This window comes from Antechinus flavipes, chromosome 4 (genome assembly GCF_016432865.1).
Source record: "Antechinus flavipes isolate AdamAnt ecotype Samford, QLD, Australia chromosome 4, AdamAnt_v2, whole genome shotgun sequence".
Classification (NCBI taxonomy): domain Eukaryota; kingdom Metazoa; phylum Chordata; class Mammalia; order Dasyuromorphia; family Dasyuridae; genus Antechinus; species Antechinus flavipes.
In genome coordinates, this window is record NC_067401.1 from 372,348,525 (window position 1) to 372,364,752 (window position 16,228).

The 16,228-nt window shown below is 37.2% G+C and overlaps 1 protein-coding gene and 1 pseudogene across 2 annotated transcripts in view; both read right to left on the reverse strand.

The window, feature by feature from the left end:
* SMYD2 (SET and MYND domain containing 2) overlaps window positions 1–16,228 on the reverse strand; it is an 86,876-nt gene that overhangs the window by 38,235 nt on the left and 32,413 nt on the right. The gene's annotated exons all lie outside the window — the stretch shown is intronic.
* Window positions 952–13,449, reverse strand: LOC127562556 (spliceosome-associated protein CWC15 homolog; annotated as a pseudogene).

Here is a 16,228-nt window from a genome sequence, read left to right on the forward strand (position 1 = left end):
ATAGAGTCTGTCAAATTGACTTGAAATATTCCTCTCTGAGAAGACCACCATAAAGATACAGACATAGAGCTTCTCTATTCTCTATATATGTTCTATATGTGGTTGTTAGGAACCAAAGATAATGACATTTACATCAGCAACATAATAGTGAGATTCATAATATTCAGAATCATTATATAGCACATTGTTACTTATGTAATATGGACATATGGACATAATATTTCCATATATTATATATTACATTATGTATAATGCACATATAAAAATACATTATACATATATTACATATAATACATATATGTAATACATTGTATAGATATAATATATTGTTATAAATTATATTAGATATGCATGACATATGATGTTCTGAGGTTACTGTTATGTAACACCTACAGCCACATATAAATTGGATGGATAAAATAAAGGAGTTTCATGTCTGTATATGACGGTGATCCTTTAAGAGAGAAATTCTAACTCAAAGTCATTGAGACAAATACCTATTAGGAGAAAGCTAAGCTAGGTGTTGATACTTGTAGGAAACACTCAGAAATGCACTTGATAAATGAAGCTCTAGCTTGGATGCAATATTTACTGTTTTGGCATTAGTGGGCACGATTACCATTTAAGAAACAGTAGAGATCTGAATTTCTAAATTAATTTACAGCAATGATTATTTCCAGCAGAAAATACCTAGGATTCATAAGTTCTAGAAATGATAAATCAATCCTAAAAAAGCAAATGGAATTTTAGTATTTCCAAGGTCATCACTTCTACCCTTGCTACCCTTTTCACCTTTCCTCATCTTAATCTCTCAGTAGAGCCTAACTCTACAATGTTCTTTTCTCTCAATAGAGGCATATAGTGCCCAAAATGAAGAAGATAATAGTCTTATAATTTGATTGTCAGAATATATCTGGAATATTGTGGTCAGTTTTGGGCAACACATTTTATGAAAGTCTTTGACAAAATAGAGTATTCCAGAGGAAAGTGACCGGGATAGTGAGAGACTGGGAAACCATCCCATACAAGTTGAAAGAACTAGGGAAAAAAAAGAAAATGTAGCCTTCCTTAAGTTCTTCTAGAATTGTTCCATAAAAGAGAAATCAGATTTGTTCTGGGAGACACCTACGAATACTTATTTTTTAATGATTAATGTCAGTGATAATTAACTCACTTGTCACTGTATAAACCGTTTCTGTGTTCCCCACTGCCCTTTTCCTTATTCTTATCTCTCAACTCAAACCCTATAGCATTCCATTAGAAAACTAATCTTTTCACTCTTTCAGCTATATTATCTGTAATGCCTGCTTTACATTACTTTCATTTGCTTTTTACATTGCATTTACTTTCATTTTAAACCTTTTCTTTTCTTGGTCTTTCCATTTTCTTGCACTTGCTAAGACCTGGCTCTGTTTTGATACTGTGGTTTCCCTGACCATTCTTTACAGAATTGGTTGTACTTTAACTTACTCAATCAGACTCACTAGTCATATCTGGGATTACTTCTGCTCCTGGTTCCCATTTCCAGACTCCTCCTTGACCATTCTCCTTTAGTGTTGTATGTTTATTCAATCATTATTTCTCACTCAATCAAGATTTTGGCACTTGTTATTCATTGACCTCCAAGACCTCTCTTGTCCTCAACTAATTCAGTGTGTGTCTCATAATCTTTCTCTCCTCCCTAAATTCTGCCTTCATTCATGGGGACTTCAATATAAATATTGATAACCCTCTTCCCTCTCAGTTCAACTTACTCATTTGCCTACTCTTCCATGTCAATTAAGGTAGACATAGTGAAGATCATACTCTTGATCTGGCCATTACTCACAAATGTTCCACTTCCATGATCAAAAACTCTGAAATTCCTTTTTCTGATTATAATCTATTGTCATTCCACCTCTCCTCTGCATTGTAATCCTTAACCCTGTTCTGTCTCATTGACCTACAATGCCTCTGCCTCTTCGTTCTTTCCCTTCCTGCACTAATTACACTCTATAGTTCCCTATCTTAATCCCTTGGTGAACCAATTCAGTTCTACAATGTCTTCTTTAAAGTCTCTTGCCCCTTTAGCATATCCTTCTATTCACTGCCTTTCCCTACTTAAGTCACCTACAGCTGAACAAAGCTAGAGAAAAATCACTAAAGTGTGCTGCCTGGATTCATTAAAAATTTATATTACAAAATTTCAAATGTGGTCTCACTGTGACAAGGCAATCCTTTTATAATCCCTTAGTCTCAGTTACCATAGGAACTTTTTCAAATCTTCATTTCTCTTCAAACTTTTCATGGTTCTATCCATCACTCTAGCAGGTAAGAATTTTGCTTTATCTTACTGAAAAAATTGAGGCTAATCATAGAGAGCTCCCTCTTTTCCTTCCTCATCTCATATCATTCACCTTCTTCTCATTTGCTCTTATCTCACTTCTCCTTGCCCTGACAAATCCCTCTACATGCACAAATGATCTCCTTCCTGTCTCTTTGGCATTGTAGGTCAGTGAGACAGAACAGGGTTAAGGATTACAATGCAGAGGAGAGGTGGAATGACAATAGATTGTGATCAGAAAAAGGAATTTCAGAGTTTTTGATCATGGAAGTGGAACACTTGTGAGTAATGGCCAAATCAAGAGTATGATCTTCACTATGTCTACCTTAATTGACATGGAAGAGTAGGCAAATGAGTAAGTTGAACTGAGAGGGAAGAGGGTTATCAATATTTATATTGAAGTCCCCATGAATGAAGGCAGAATTTAGGGAGGAGAGAAAGATTATGAGACACACACTGAATTAGTTGAGGACAGGAGAGGTCTTGGAGGTCAATGAATATCTCCACTCTCTTACAAATCTTCAATTTCTCTTTGTAAAATGGTCACTTTTTTTTCTCTTACTTAATATTTTATCTGTTTTAATCAGTCAAGATTTTCATTCTTACTATCACTACTACCTTGCTTCCACAGTCCTAGAAAACATCAACTATTATGAAAAAGTGATGGGGGGGAACCCTGAAGCTGTCCTCTGAGTCTGGAGGGAACTCTTGAGAAACTCTCCTCTGGGACAGGCCTGCCTCAGGAAATCAAAATGAAGTGGTTTCATCCTATTATCTTGGTGGGACTAGCTGCATCCTCTATTGAGTTGAGTCCAGGACCACTCCTACTTAGCCAGAACTTAAGTGGTTTCCTTTAGCTGGAGATGTAAATTTGACATTTCTATTGATCTCTATGGAGCTGAAAATTGGCTTAGGACCACCCTCAGTAAGTAGTCTCATTCAAGTAGAAATCTAGGCCTACAGGCAATGACAGCACTGAAGGAATCTCGTTTGATTGAGACTTTAGTCTCAGATTTCCTATTTAAAGGGCAATTTTGGGGCTCATTTCTTTGCAGAGGCCCAAAAGCAGGACCATGTCAGGCCAAGGGACTTCTCCTGGGCATAGCTGCCTGCAAGGATCCCCTGCCCATTGAGAAGACATTCTCTTCTCAGCATTAACCCTTCTTTATCTCTCTCTGCCAGGATTTCTCTACTAGACCTTTATTTCCCTACCAGGATCTTGCCACTGAAGAAGTCAGCCTCCTAGCAAAAGCTGACTTCTCAGTGCCATCAAACTTTTTGCCAGTCTAACTTTTCAGGTTTGTGAATTCTTTCACATTGGACTTACACCGACCAGAAGGGGTTCCCACAACTCTCTGTACTGTCAATAACCTCATCAAAGGTACAGCCAATCAGAATAGATTTCAACATGGCCATGCCCCCCAAATTAATTGTTTTAATTTGCATCAGAAGTCCTTTGGTATCCTAGTTGGTTATTACAATGATGAAAGTTCAGCACAATAATATTCCATTCACAATGATATACCCAAAACTTGCTCATCCATTCCCTAATTTATGGGTACTCTCACATATTCTCATTCTTTGTCACCTCAAAAAAATATTTTTATACATCCTTAGAATTTTTGTTAGTTTTTTGTTTGGGACTAGTCTTTCCCTCAAACTACTTTTTCACTAATTTTCCTACCATTTTCTCTTTCCTTCTTATTTCCTTGTTGAAATGTAAATTTCTGAACCCAATTCTGTATAAGTGCACATACATAAATGTGGGTACATGTGTGTATATTTATGGTCTTCCTTCTTTTGATCAATTCAGATGTTCAAGTGTCAGCCATTCCACCCAGCTGCCTTTTTTGTACATGTCTACTAGTGCACTTTAATTATATGAGGTAATTTTCTCTACTCTGCCTTTCCCTTCCCCCCAGGGTATTCTTCTTCTATCTTCTTCTTTTTTTTTTTTTTTAAGATCACCTAGCATAACAAAACCACTCCCAAACCTTATCTAATTGGACTTCTACAGTAAACTTTGATGATAATAGTGTTCGGAAGGAATTCACAACTCCCTATATTTGAATATAAACAGTTTATCCTTGTTTAGTTTTTTATCCCTGTTCATTATTGTTTACCTTTTGGTTTCTTCTCACCCCTTTGAACTTCAAAGTTTCTCCACAGCTCTGATCAACAGGAATGCTTAGAAAGAAATTCTCTAGTTCTTTAAAGATGCACTTTCCCTCTCCTGAACCATTATAGTTTTTTTTTTTTTTAAGCAAGCTATTATTAGTTGGAACTTATATCTTTGCCTTCTGGAATATCATATTCTGGGCTCACCATTTCTTTATAATGGTGACTGCTAACTCATGTATAATCCTGATTGTGGCTCCCTAGTACTTGAATTCTTTCTTACTGGCTGCTTGCAATATGTTTTCTTTAATTTGGAAATCCTGGACCTCAGTTATGATGTTCCTGGGAGTTTTCACCTTAAGGTTTCTTTTAGGAAATAACCAGTGTATTCTTTCTAGTTCAAAGAGATATGAGTAGTTTTCTCTTAAGATTTCTTGAAATATAATGTTTAGGCTCCTTTTTTTTGTTCATGTCTTTCAGATATCTTGATGATTCTTAATTTCTTTCCTCCTCAATCTGTTCTTCAGATCACTTGTTACATTTTCTTCAATTTTCCCCCAGCCTTTTGACTTTATTTTAATATTTCTTATTGCCTCAAGGAGTCATTGCCTTCTATTTGGTCCATTCTAACATTCTAGGAACAGTTTGGGCAAAGTTTTGGACATCCTGGGGCAAGCTATTCATTACTTTCCAATTTTTTCTTCTATGGTTCTCATTTCTTTTCCAATTTTTCTTTAAATATTTAATTCCATTTTTCCTCAAATAGTTTAATTCCATTTTATAAAAACACTAAAAATATTTTAAACTGTTGATTCCTATTTTCTAGGACTTCTAGGTATGTTTGCGTTTCAGTTATGTTTTCTGTGAGAGATTACTTGTGGACATTTTGGAGTCATTCTCTTCTTCTGTGTTTGTTTCTCAAGTTTTCCTACCATTACAACAGCTCATTTTGATATCTTTATGTTTTTGCCCATTCTTCTAGCAACTTCTTCCTCTTTTGGAGGGAAGGGGGAGAAGGGGATGAGCACTGAGGATTGTTATTTGAGGATCTCAGAGACAGGATAGAGACGTGCAAGTTTTCAACATTCCCCAAGTGGCCTGATCTAGAACAAAGTCTGATTGCTGCTCCTCTGGTTTGAGTTCTGCAAATTGCGGACCTGAATTTGGGGGTGAGCAATAGATCACTCAGCTATTGGTCAAAGACCTGTCAGGTCAGAGTGGTAGAGTTGTAAGTTGCTTGCTTTGGTTATTCCTCTGTAGTCTGAGATAAATGCTGGAAATGAGACCCTGATATGGGCCTGGCATGAGCCATGATACTGCTGCTTCCAGCTTCTTAATTATCTCCATTATCCAGGATGCCTCCTCAGTCAGCTCTGGGTTGAGACTCAGAACTGGTGAGTGACAAAGCTGTCAGTTTGCACCAGTCCATCTGGCAGTACCATAGTACGGGTCAAAGGTTGTCCCAGTAAAGTTTGGGACTTTCTCTTGTCCTGGTGCAAACCTCTCCCTGAATACTAGAGTGCTCAGGGTTAGAAGCCTGCTCCTGGCTAGAATCATTCTCAAGTATCTGCAGACTTTCTGTCTCCTGATGACAAGTTGTGCTTGCAAAAGATTTTCTGTGGCCTTTTCTGGAGTTCCCCATCACAATTCAGTCTGACACATATTTAAGGTCTATTTGGAGAAGAGTGGATGGGAGCTCACCAAATGGTTTCCTAATAGTCTGCCATTTTGGCTCCTCGCACACATCATTTTCTTTACTTTTCTTCCCCCCTCCCTCCCAGAACACAAACTAGTTTATTAAATGATAAATCAACAATGTGAGAAGAAGGGTTAAACCAATTTCTAGATCCAGAATACTATTACCAAATAAAATATTACTGACCAAAAAAAAAAAAAAAAAAAGCTATCTTTAAATGCAGAAAATCTATAAGCCATTAAGAGCATGAGAAGAAAATCCCAACCAAACTAAAGCCAGAATGACCCTTAAAGTTTGAATGAGCCTCCTTTGTAATAATCAACCACATATAACCACTTGACATATTTCTCTATGAATTTTTTGTTAAATTCTGATGGAAGGATATCTTTTACAAATTTTTTGTCCTTTTTTTTTTTAGCTCATCTACTACTCTGACATAGTTCTTAAAGATAACATCATCATCCCATCTTCTTTTTACATTTAAGTTGGCTGAGGTTGGTACCAGTGAGATTAAGGAGAGAGTTTCCACTAAAGATATTTTCCAATGTTGGAGGGGATGTGGGAAAACTGGGACACTGATATATTGTTGGTGGAGTTGTGAACACATCCAACCATTCTGGAGAGCAATTTGGAACTATGCTCAAAAAATTATTGAACGGTGCATACTCCTTGATCCAGCAGTGCTACTACTGGGCTTATACCCCAAAGAGATACTAAAGAAGGGAAAGGGACCTGTATGTGCCAAAATGTTTGTGGCAGCCCTGTTTATAGTGGCTAGAAACTGGAAAATGAAAGGATGTCCATCAATTGGAGAATGGTTGAATAAATTGTGGTATATGAATGTTATGGAATATTATTGTTCTGTAAGAAATGACCAGCAGGATGATTTCAGAGAGGCTTGGAGACACTTACATGAACTGATGCTAAGTGAAATGAGCAGGACCAGGAGATCATTATATACTTCAACAACAATACTATAAGATGATTAATTCTGATGGACGTGACTCTCTTCAACAATGAGATAAGCCAAATCAGTTCCATTTGTTCAATAATGAATAGAACCAGCTACACCCACAAAAGAACTCTGGGAAATGAGTGTGAATCACTACATAGCATTTCCAATCCCTCTATTTTGTCCCCCTGCATTTTTGATTTCCTTCTGAGGTTAATTGTACATTATTTCAAAGTCCAATTTTTCTTGTGCAGCAAAATAACTGTATGGACATGTATACATGTATTGTATTTAACATATACTTACTTTAACATATTTAACATGTATTGGTCTACCTGCCATCTGGGAGAGAAGGTTCGGGAAGGAGGGGAAAAGTTGAAACAGAAGATTTTGCAAGGGTCAATGCTGAAAAATTACCCATGCATAGATCTTGTAAATAAAAAGCTATAATAAAAAATATAAAATAAAAAAAAAATCATTTGCTTAACAAAAAAAAAAAGGAATTCTCTCTTCTTCAGCCTTTTGTTCTTGTTCCTTTGGGGCTTGTTCTTCAACTCTTTTTTTTAAAATTTTTTTCTAGTTCTGCTAGTAGAGTGGCAATATCATCATCACTTTCTCAAAATCCTCATTTTCATCAACATCATCCTATTAGGGGATCATCTGCATCAAGATTGGCTTGAAGGAAACTGATCTAACTGAGGTTACTTAGATACAGAAAATGAAGTTGCATGTTCACTAGTCAGATGATTTTTTTTTTTTTTTTTGCAGCAACTCTCTCTCTCTCTTCTAGTTCTCACCTGAGACCATGGTTGCAAACATCTTCTGGAGCACCCTGAATAGCTTGTCTGCATTTTATCTTTGATGAGAAGAGAGATCTCTGAATGATTTTGAAAACTGACTCAAATCACCTTCTCCTCTACCATCTTTTGCAGGTTCAAATGTAGACCTCACTACTGTCATCATCTTCAATATTCAGACAAATTAGGGTCCCATAGCCCTCCGATGTTATGCCAGCACAATTACTATGCCTCCTTCCCACGATTCTCTATGCTAGGACCCGAAGAGTTTGGAAACAACTAGACTCTCTCTCCCCCTCCTCCCCCCCACTCCATTTTCAATGCTTGACCCTCTGTATCTAGAAATCTGTCCTTATTTATCTCCTATCTTCCACTAAGTCTCAGTAAAAATTTCATTTTCTGTAAGTAGCTTTTCTCAATTCCCTGTAATGCCAGGTGGCTTTCCCTAAGATTATTTTTCCATTTATCTAATTTATTGCTTCTATATAGTTGTTTGCATGTTGTCTTCCTCATTGGCTTGCAAATAGGGCCCTTGAAAATAGGGCCTGGCAACAACAAAATAATATGATGATCAATTCTGATGGATTTGGCTCTCTTCAACAATGAGATGATTCAAACCAGTTCCAATTGTTTAGTGATGAAGAGAATTATCTACATCCAGAGGGAGAACCATGGGAACTGAATGTGGTTCCCAACATAATGTTCTCACTCTTTTAGTTGTTGTTTGCTTGCATTTTATTTTGCTTCTCTTTTTGTTTCTTGTGTGTCATGATAAATAGTGTAAATACGTATGCATATGTTGGTTTTAACATATATTTCTACCATGTTTAACATATATTGAATACTTGCCATCTAGGAGAGGGCATTGGGGAAGGAGAGGAAAAAATGGAACACGAGATTTTGCAAGGGCTAATGTTAAAGAATTGTCTGCACGTATATTTTGAAAAATAAAAAGCTTTAATAAAGAAAAAAAAAAAAGAAAATAGGGCCTGCTTTTTGCCTTTTGGGGGGGGGAGGGGGATTTCTGGTGCTTGGTACCATGCTAAGAACATAGCAGGCCCTCAATAAATGCTTCTTGACTTGACATGCATTCAATTTAATTAACAAGAACATATTAAATTCCAAATATATGCAAGATAAGGTAGCTGGAGTTATAAAGAAAAGAAGTAGTCCTCTACTAACAAGTAGCTTATACTATATTGAGGGAATAAGGACACAAACAGAAAGGTGAATATAAGCACATATACACAGCAAATGACACTAATTAGCACATATGTAGTCTTTAAAATGCTTCACATACAGTATTGCACTTGATTTTCAGAACAACTTTGTGAAGTAGCTGCTGAGAAATGTTAAATGGGTCACATAGTATTATTAAAGGTCCTCAAATGAACTCTCTCCTTCAGATATGGCCTAAAACAAGTAAATCATTATGATATAATCACTACTCTAGTCCTGAATATTACACAATGCAGTGCAAGATAGCTCTTGATTTTTTGATTATTGTATCTTATTTCCCTTTTTAAAAAAAGAGATACTTGCACCTAGTCCCTCTAAAATCTCTTCAACCATAATCTAAGGTTTTAAAAAAAATTTCCAAAAAGTATTCAGTCAGCCCATCTGCCATTTTGTCAATACTCTAAGATAGAGTATATCCAGTGACTTGAGCTCACCGAGGACAGCTAAATATTGCCCAACCATCTCCTCACTCTCAGGTTTCCAATCTTTATTAGGATGATTTAGTTCAGTTCTCCTAGTTCAACAATTATTCTCCTTTTTTGTTCTTGTTTATCAAACACTGAGTTATTGAGTTCAGTTGTTTTTGATTTTTTCTTATCTAGTCTGCTCCGCTGATTAACTTTTTCATTTTTTTAAACCAGTAGCAAATGGTTTTGATGATCACCACTTAATATTATATTATAAAGTCTGGAAGTGCTGCTCTCTCTTCATTCCTATTTTTTTCCCCCCTCTGAACTTTCCTTGAGATTCTAAGTGTTTTTTTCTAATATCATTTTTTTTAATTGTAAAAGGAAAAAGAAGCAATCTAAATAATTCATTGTTTTCTCCATCTTGTGATAATTATCCAATCCATGCAAGGCACCAAGCCTTCCTTTGATCATCCTCTTTCCCCATGATGCCAAAAGAAACCAAACTCCCCTTTTGTCCTCTATCTCATTCACTGCTAGTCTCAGCTCATTCTATTCTTCCATTCTCTTTATAACTCTTACAAACCTACTACTCTTGTTTTCATTCTCAGTTCCTTCCCTTGCTTCTACCTTCTACACATGTATTTTTAAAATCTGAATTTATCACTGAATCCTACACTGTTTTCTTTTTTTTTTTTGTCAGCTCCTTTTTCCTTCTCATTGAAATAACTTCTATTTGCTCACAATTTCATTACTGAGAACTTCCCATCTCTATTAGACATCCCAAATATATATTAAGTCTTAATATACTACCTACTCAATCTTTCTGTTGAAATCTAAGGAAAATCTAGGGAGCATGTTATATGTACCTTTTTTTTTTTTTTTTTTCTTTTCTATCCCTCACTCACTAATTAAATTGCACATTAAAATGTTGTCACTGTTATGACTGATCTATGTTTTCCCTAAGATAAGGAGCTTCTACTGAGGGACATATTAGCACCTTCTCTGTAGTTTACAGCCTTGGAGATCTGCCAGCAGCCTTCAGAGGTTAAGTGTCTTCCTGACTCAATGCCAGCCAGAGGTCACCTCCACTGTGCCATGATGCTTCTCTAATTACTGGCTCCTAAAGTTGTTGTCACTTCCACTGCAGTAATCAGTTCTTCATCACTGATTATAATCAGGTACAGAATAACTCTTGTCTTTGTTGTTGCCTGTTCTATCTTCTGAAAGATGAAATTATTATCAAGGCAACAAAGAGATTTATGAGGTCTGCTTTTGGCTGAGAAACGGTGTCAGATGCCCAGGGAGCTGGAATCCCCTATCACTACAATATTGAGTTTCCTTGCCAGATCTGTAAACAACTTCCCAAATTTATCATCTAATTCATCCTTCTGTCTGGGTTGGGTGTAGTCTACTTCTATAACAAAATTGCTTCTGTTTTTCTTTTGGTCAAGCCTCACTCCAATCTTCTCCATAATGTTTCTGCATTCATTCTCTTTCTCTTTCCTGCTCTATCTTCCCTCCTTCCCTTTCTCTCTCTCCCTCTCCCAACTCTTTCCCTCTTCCTATCCCCACTCCCCAAAAAAGAACAATTAAGGAGTGGATCAGAAGGCAGTTCATTCCTTCATCAAGGTCTTGAAACAAAAGCAAGTTGACCACTTTTAAGTGGTTTGTAGAGGGGATTCTTATTCAGCTATAGACTGGCTTACATGTCCCCTGTGGTCCAGCCACTCCAAACTCCAATATTCTATGATTTCCCCTGTGCCAGATATACAAATAACCAGTTGAGGAAGGAATCCCAGATACAGAATAGCTGATAAGAAACACAGAAATTCAGATCTGGAAATTCTCTCAATCTGTAAACCAGTGACTTTGGCTTTTTTCTCTGTGAGCAAGATACTCCACCTCCTGATTTCATGTCTTTTTACTAATTGCCCAATCCCTGGAATTTTCTCTCTCTTGATAGTTCTTCTGACATTCTAGTTTCTTTCAAGTCTCAACTTCCAAAAGAAGCCTCTCCTAATCCTTCTTAATGCTCCTTCCTTCCCTTAAGATTACCCCCATTTTATCTTGTTGTCTCCCCATTATATTATGAGTGCTTTAAGAACAGGAAGCATCTTTTGCCTTTCTTTGAGCAGCTGGGGACACACTAAGATTTAAAAAATATTTTCTGCCTTAAACAGATCATCCATGTCAGACCTTTTCCCCAATCCCACCGAACAATTATTAAGTGCTCATTATGTGCTTGGCTCTATGGTAAATAGCAGAGATACAGAAAGGCAAAAGTCACTGTGCTCCAGGGGCTTAAAATCTAATAAGAGGGACAACAAGCATATAAATGGGTAAATTAAGACATATGCAAAGTAGATGGAAAGTTCTAATAGGGGAACCAGGACAGGCTTTTTGCAGAAGGCAGCATCTGAGCTGAGACTTAGAAGAAGAGGTGAGAAAAGAGACCATTCCAGACACAGAAACGAGAGATGGCTAATAGACTGCTTCTGGACAGGGCAGTGGCTAACTAACAGCTCGGGCTTAGCTGCTCGATGTGCAAAGCTGCTTCTGCTGGTCTTGCTTCCTAGTATTAGGAAGTAGCTCGCATTAGCTGTAATGGCTGCAGGCAATGAAAGTTGATGACTCACCAGTCATCAACTGTAGCCAAGGAGGAGGAGCTATCCCAGGCTGGGTGATATTAATTTTCACCTCTGCTTCAGAGCTGAATTTTTTTTTCAGATGTGTAAAGCCTCAACAACTGACATATATAATGCCTTAATTATAATAACAGCTGACAATTCTATAGCCCCTAAGAGGCGGTGAAGACCTTCTTCTGGGTAGGAGGGACAGGGGAGGCTGGAATTCGGTGTTCTCTCTACCAGATCACATATGAATTATTTTATTTTATCCTCAAGCACTAACAAGCAAGTGAGGCAGATATTAGCAAGCATTTTTGCTCCCATCTATAGACAATGAGGTTGAGGCTCGAAGTGGCCACACAGCTAAGAGCATCGGGCACTTATGACTTCAGTCCAGCTCCCTTTCCATTACATTGGTTCCTCCCTGTCTTACACAAGGGTAAATGATTTATGCTACTCACTCACTATCGATAAACCAAAAGTTTATTCAATAAAATGGTGACTGTCGCACTTGTGATGACATATTCTGGAGAAAAGCTGATTTAGGATTGCAGTGCTCACTGTTCCCATGACACTATGGGCTGGAGAGCAGGGATCCCCTTTTGCCTTTGTATCCCCAGTTTAGCACAATTAGCACACAGTAGGTGCTCAATAAGTGTCTATCGATTGTTCATTACCAAGCAATAGTCATCCTAATTAGTAACTAGATCCATAACTTTCATTGGAAAAGGGGAAAGGAATAAGCATTTCTATTGCACCCACTATATGTCAGAGACTGTGCCAAATGCTTTTCAAAAATATCATCTCATTTGAACCTCACAAGGTATGTGTTATTATTATACTATTTTGTAATTGAGGAAACTGAGTCAAACAGAGGTTAAGTGACTTGCTTAATGTCAACCTGTAGAAATCTATTGGTGGATGGCAGTCTCTGCTTATGCTGTATGTCTCCACTCCCATCTGTTGGGGCCACTTCCAAAAGCCTACTTACAACTCAATCACCTCCATTTCATTGTGAAAAACAGATTTCCTCTCCTTGGCCATCCAGTTAAGAAACACATTTTGGGATGTTCCAGTTCCCACTGATTATCCTGCTAACGAACTTCCCAAAATATCCTTTTGATAAGGGTATGGTAAATTGGAGGCAATCTCTGCCAAGAAGTGGTCTAACTGAATGAATAATATATGAATTTCTCCAGGCCTGTTTGTAAAAATAAATGTACTTCATTAAAATACTCAGTTCATGCCAACTTACCAGCAATTCTCTCCTCTCTCTCTCTCTCTCTCTCTCTCAATCTCTCTCTCTTTCTTTAAAAAAGTTTTCATTCCCTTTATTCTTTAAACACTATTCATTAAAACTCTTCCTCTGGCAGGATCATACTGAGTTATGTAAACTAAGAAACAGAGGAGGGATAGCCAATTTATTCAAAAGGAGACTAAAAATCTAAAATGTTTTAGATTAGTTTTAGTCTAAAACTGGGGCTGGTAGGCTGATTATTATCCTATGAGTCTAAGACCTCTCTGAGGAAGGACTTCTCCACAGAAGCAAAAGGACCACAGTAAGTTGTTTTCCCCTCTGTTTCTTCTAGAAGACGTTTTAAATAACATGGTTCTTTGATTTAAACCTGGTGCTCTATCATCAAGAGGTTCTTCTCACTCCTCAATTTCATGTATTTTTAAATTATCCCATTTTGCTTTTTTGAAAACTGCTGTGGGTAGTTTTTTGGGAAAAGACATTTGTTTGCTTAATGAATGTTGAAGAAGACAGAAAAACATATCCTCCCACCAATTATCAACTACAGTATTACAAATGTCACTTTAGGTTATTTTTCAGTCATTTCCAACTCTTCATGACCCCATTAAGAATTTTCTTGGCAAAGAGACTGATTTGTCATTTCCTTCTCCAGCAAATTTTACAGATTAGGAAACTGAGGCAAACAGGGTTAAGAGACTTGCCCACAGAAGTGCTGCTAGTAAGTGACTATGGTCAGATCTAAATTCAGGTCTTCCTGATTTCTTGATTTTCAACTTCAGGCCCACTGCTGCATCCACTGTTAACACCTAAATGTTCTCTCATATTTGGGTACTTGTCAGCAATCTGGGTAATGTCTTAGAATTCCCAAGATCTTGATTTCATAAGCAAAAAATAATTCCCATTTCTTATGGAATCCTAGGACTTCTCCTATCCTCTACCACAAAACACAGGGGTGTCTTTGCCCATTACTACTATGGAGAATGACTGGACTTTATCTCATCTATCTTTGCTGCCTTATCTTAGCACCAGAAACCAGCAATTAATGGGACCATTACAAGGCCTTAAGGGACCAGTACAAGAAATCTGTCCAGGAAGAATCCTGCTACCAGATCTTAGAGGACACTGCTTTAAAAGAATGATGCTTTTTCTACTGAGACACCAACACTTTTACAAGGTTTTCTCTCAAGGACGGATGGTCTTCATTATAGTCTACACTGATCTCATCCAAGATTTTCCTCAAATTGGGCCCTACAGAGAGTATATAAAGCTTACAATACTAAAACAGTGTAATATCCCTAGCATCTGGGGCCTAAATCAAAAAATATCTCCCTCTAAAATGGAGCCTAATGAATATTTCACCATACAAGTAAATCAAGTAGAAATTCTCAAACATCTTCATAAAGATCGTAAGGCCTGAAGGAATGTCCGAAGTAATCTGATTAAATTTCCTTATTTGAAAGGAGTTATCCAGGTCACATGGGATTTGAGGAAACAGTCTCTAGAATGGACTCTGAAATACAGAACCCAGGACCCATGTTTCTGATTGTTAAGTTTGTGTGATCATAAATAAGTCACAGTCTCTCTGAGGTTTAGTTTCCTTACCCACAAAATGAGGAATACTGTACTAATTATCTCAGAGTTCTTTGTGAACTCTACAACAATACTTAAAGGTGAATTATTATTAGTAGAAGTAGTAGCAAAAGTATGAGTTGGAACTAGAACGAAATGTTTTGAAGACTCCCTAGTGTAGGAGTATATCTCTATTATATTATGCTGCCCTGCCACTATGAACATTGTAAGTGCTCCTCATTTCTTCCAGACAGATTTATCATAATACCTTGTTTTAGGACAATGTTTAATATAAAACTACAATATTCCCTTCATTCTTTTTTTATTTTTTAACTTGCACATGATTTAGCCTCAATTTGATTTACCCGAATGGCAGATTTGAGAAATCTGGGAAGACTTGTATAAACTGATTTCTAGGTACCTTGTACTGGGTGTCCTTAAAGTCTTCCCCCCCCCCCTTTTTTTTTAATAATTATAACTTTTCATTGACAGAACCCATGCTTGGGTAATTTTTTACATTATCCCTTGCACTCACTTCTGTTCCAACTTTTCCCCTCCCTTCCTTTACCTCCTCCCCCAGATGGCAAGCAGTCCTTTACATGTTAAATATGTTACAGTATATCCTAGATACAATATATGTGTGCAGAACCGAACAGTTCTCTTGTTGTACAGGAAGAGTTGGATTCAGAAGGTAAAAAATAACCCGGAAGAAAAACAAAAATGCAAACAGTTTACATTCAATTCCCAGTGTTCCTTCTCTGGGAGTAGCTGCTTCTGTCCATCATTGATCAACTAGAACTGAATTAGATCTTCTCTTTGTCGAAGAAATCCACTTCCATCAGAATACATCCTCATATAATATCGTTGCTGCCGTGTATAATGATCTCCTGGTCCTGCTCATTTCACTCAGCATCAGTTCATGTAGGTCTCTCCAAGCCTCTCTGTATTCATCCTGCTGGTCATTCCTTACGAACAATAATATTCCATAACATTCATATACCACAATTTACCTAGCCATTCTCCAATTGATGGGCATCCATTCATTTTCCAGTTTCTGGCCACTACAAACAGGGCTGCCACAAACATTTTGGCACATACAGGTCCCTTTCCCTTCTTTAGTATCTCTTTGGGGTATAAGCCCAGTAGTAGCACTGCTGGATCAAAGGGTATGCACAGTTTGATAACTTTTTGTGTCCCTAAAGTCTTAGTGAAGTTTTAATTGCTTAAATTCATACCATAGAG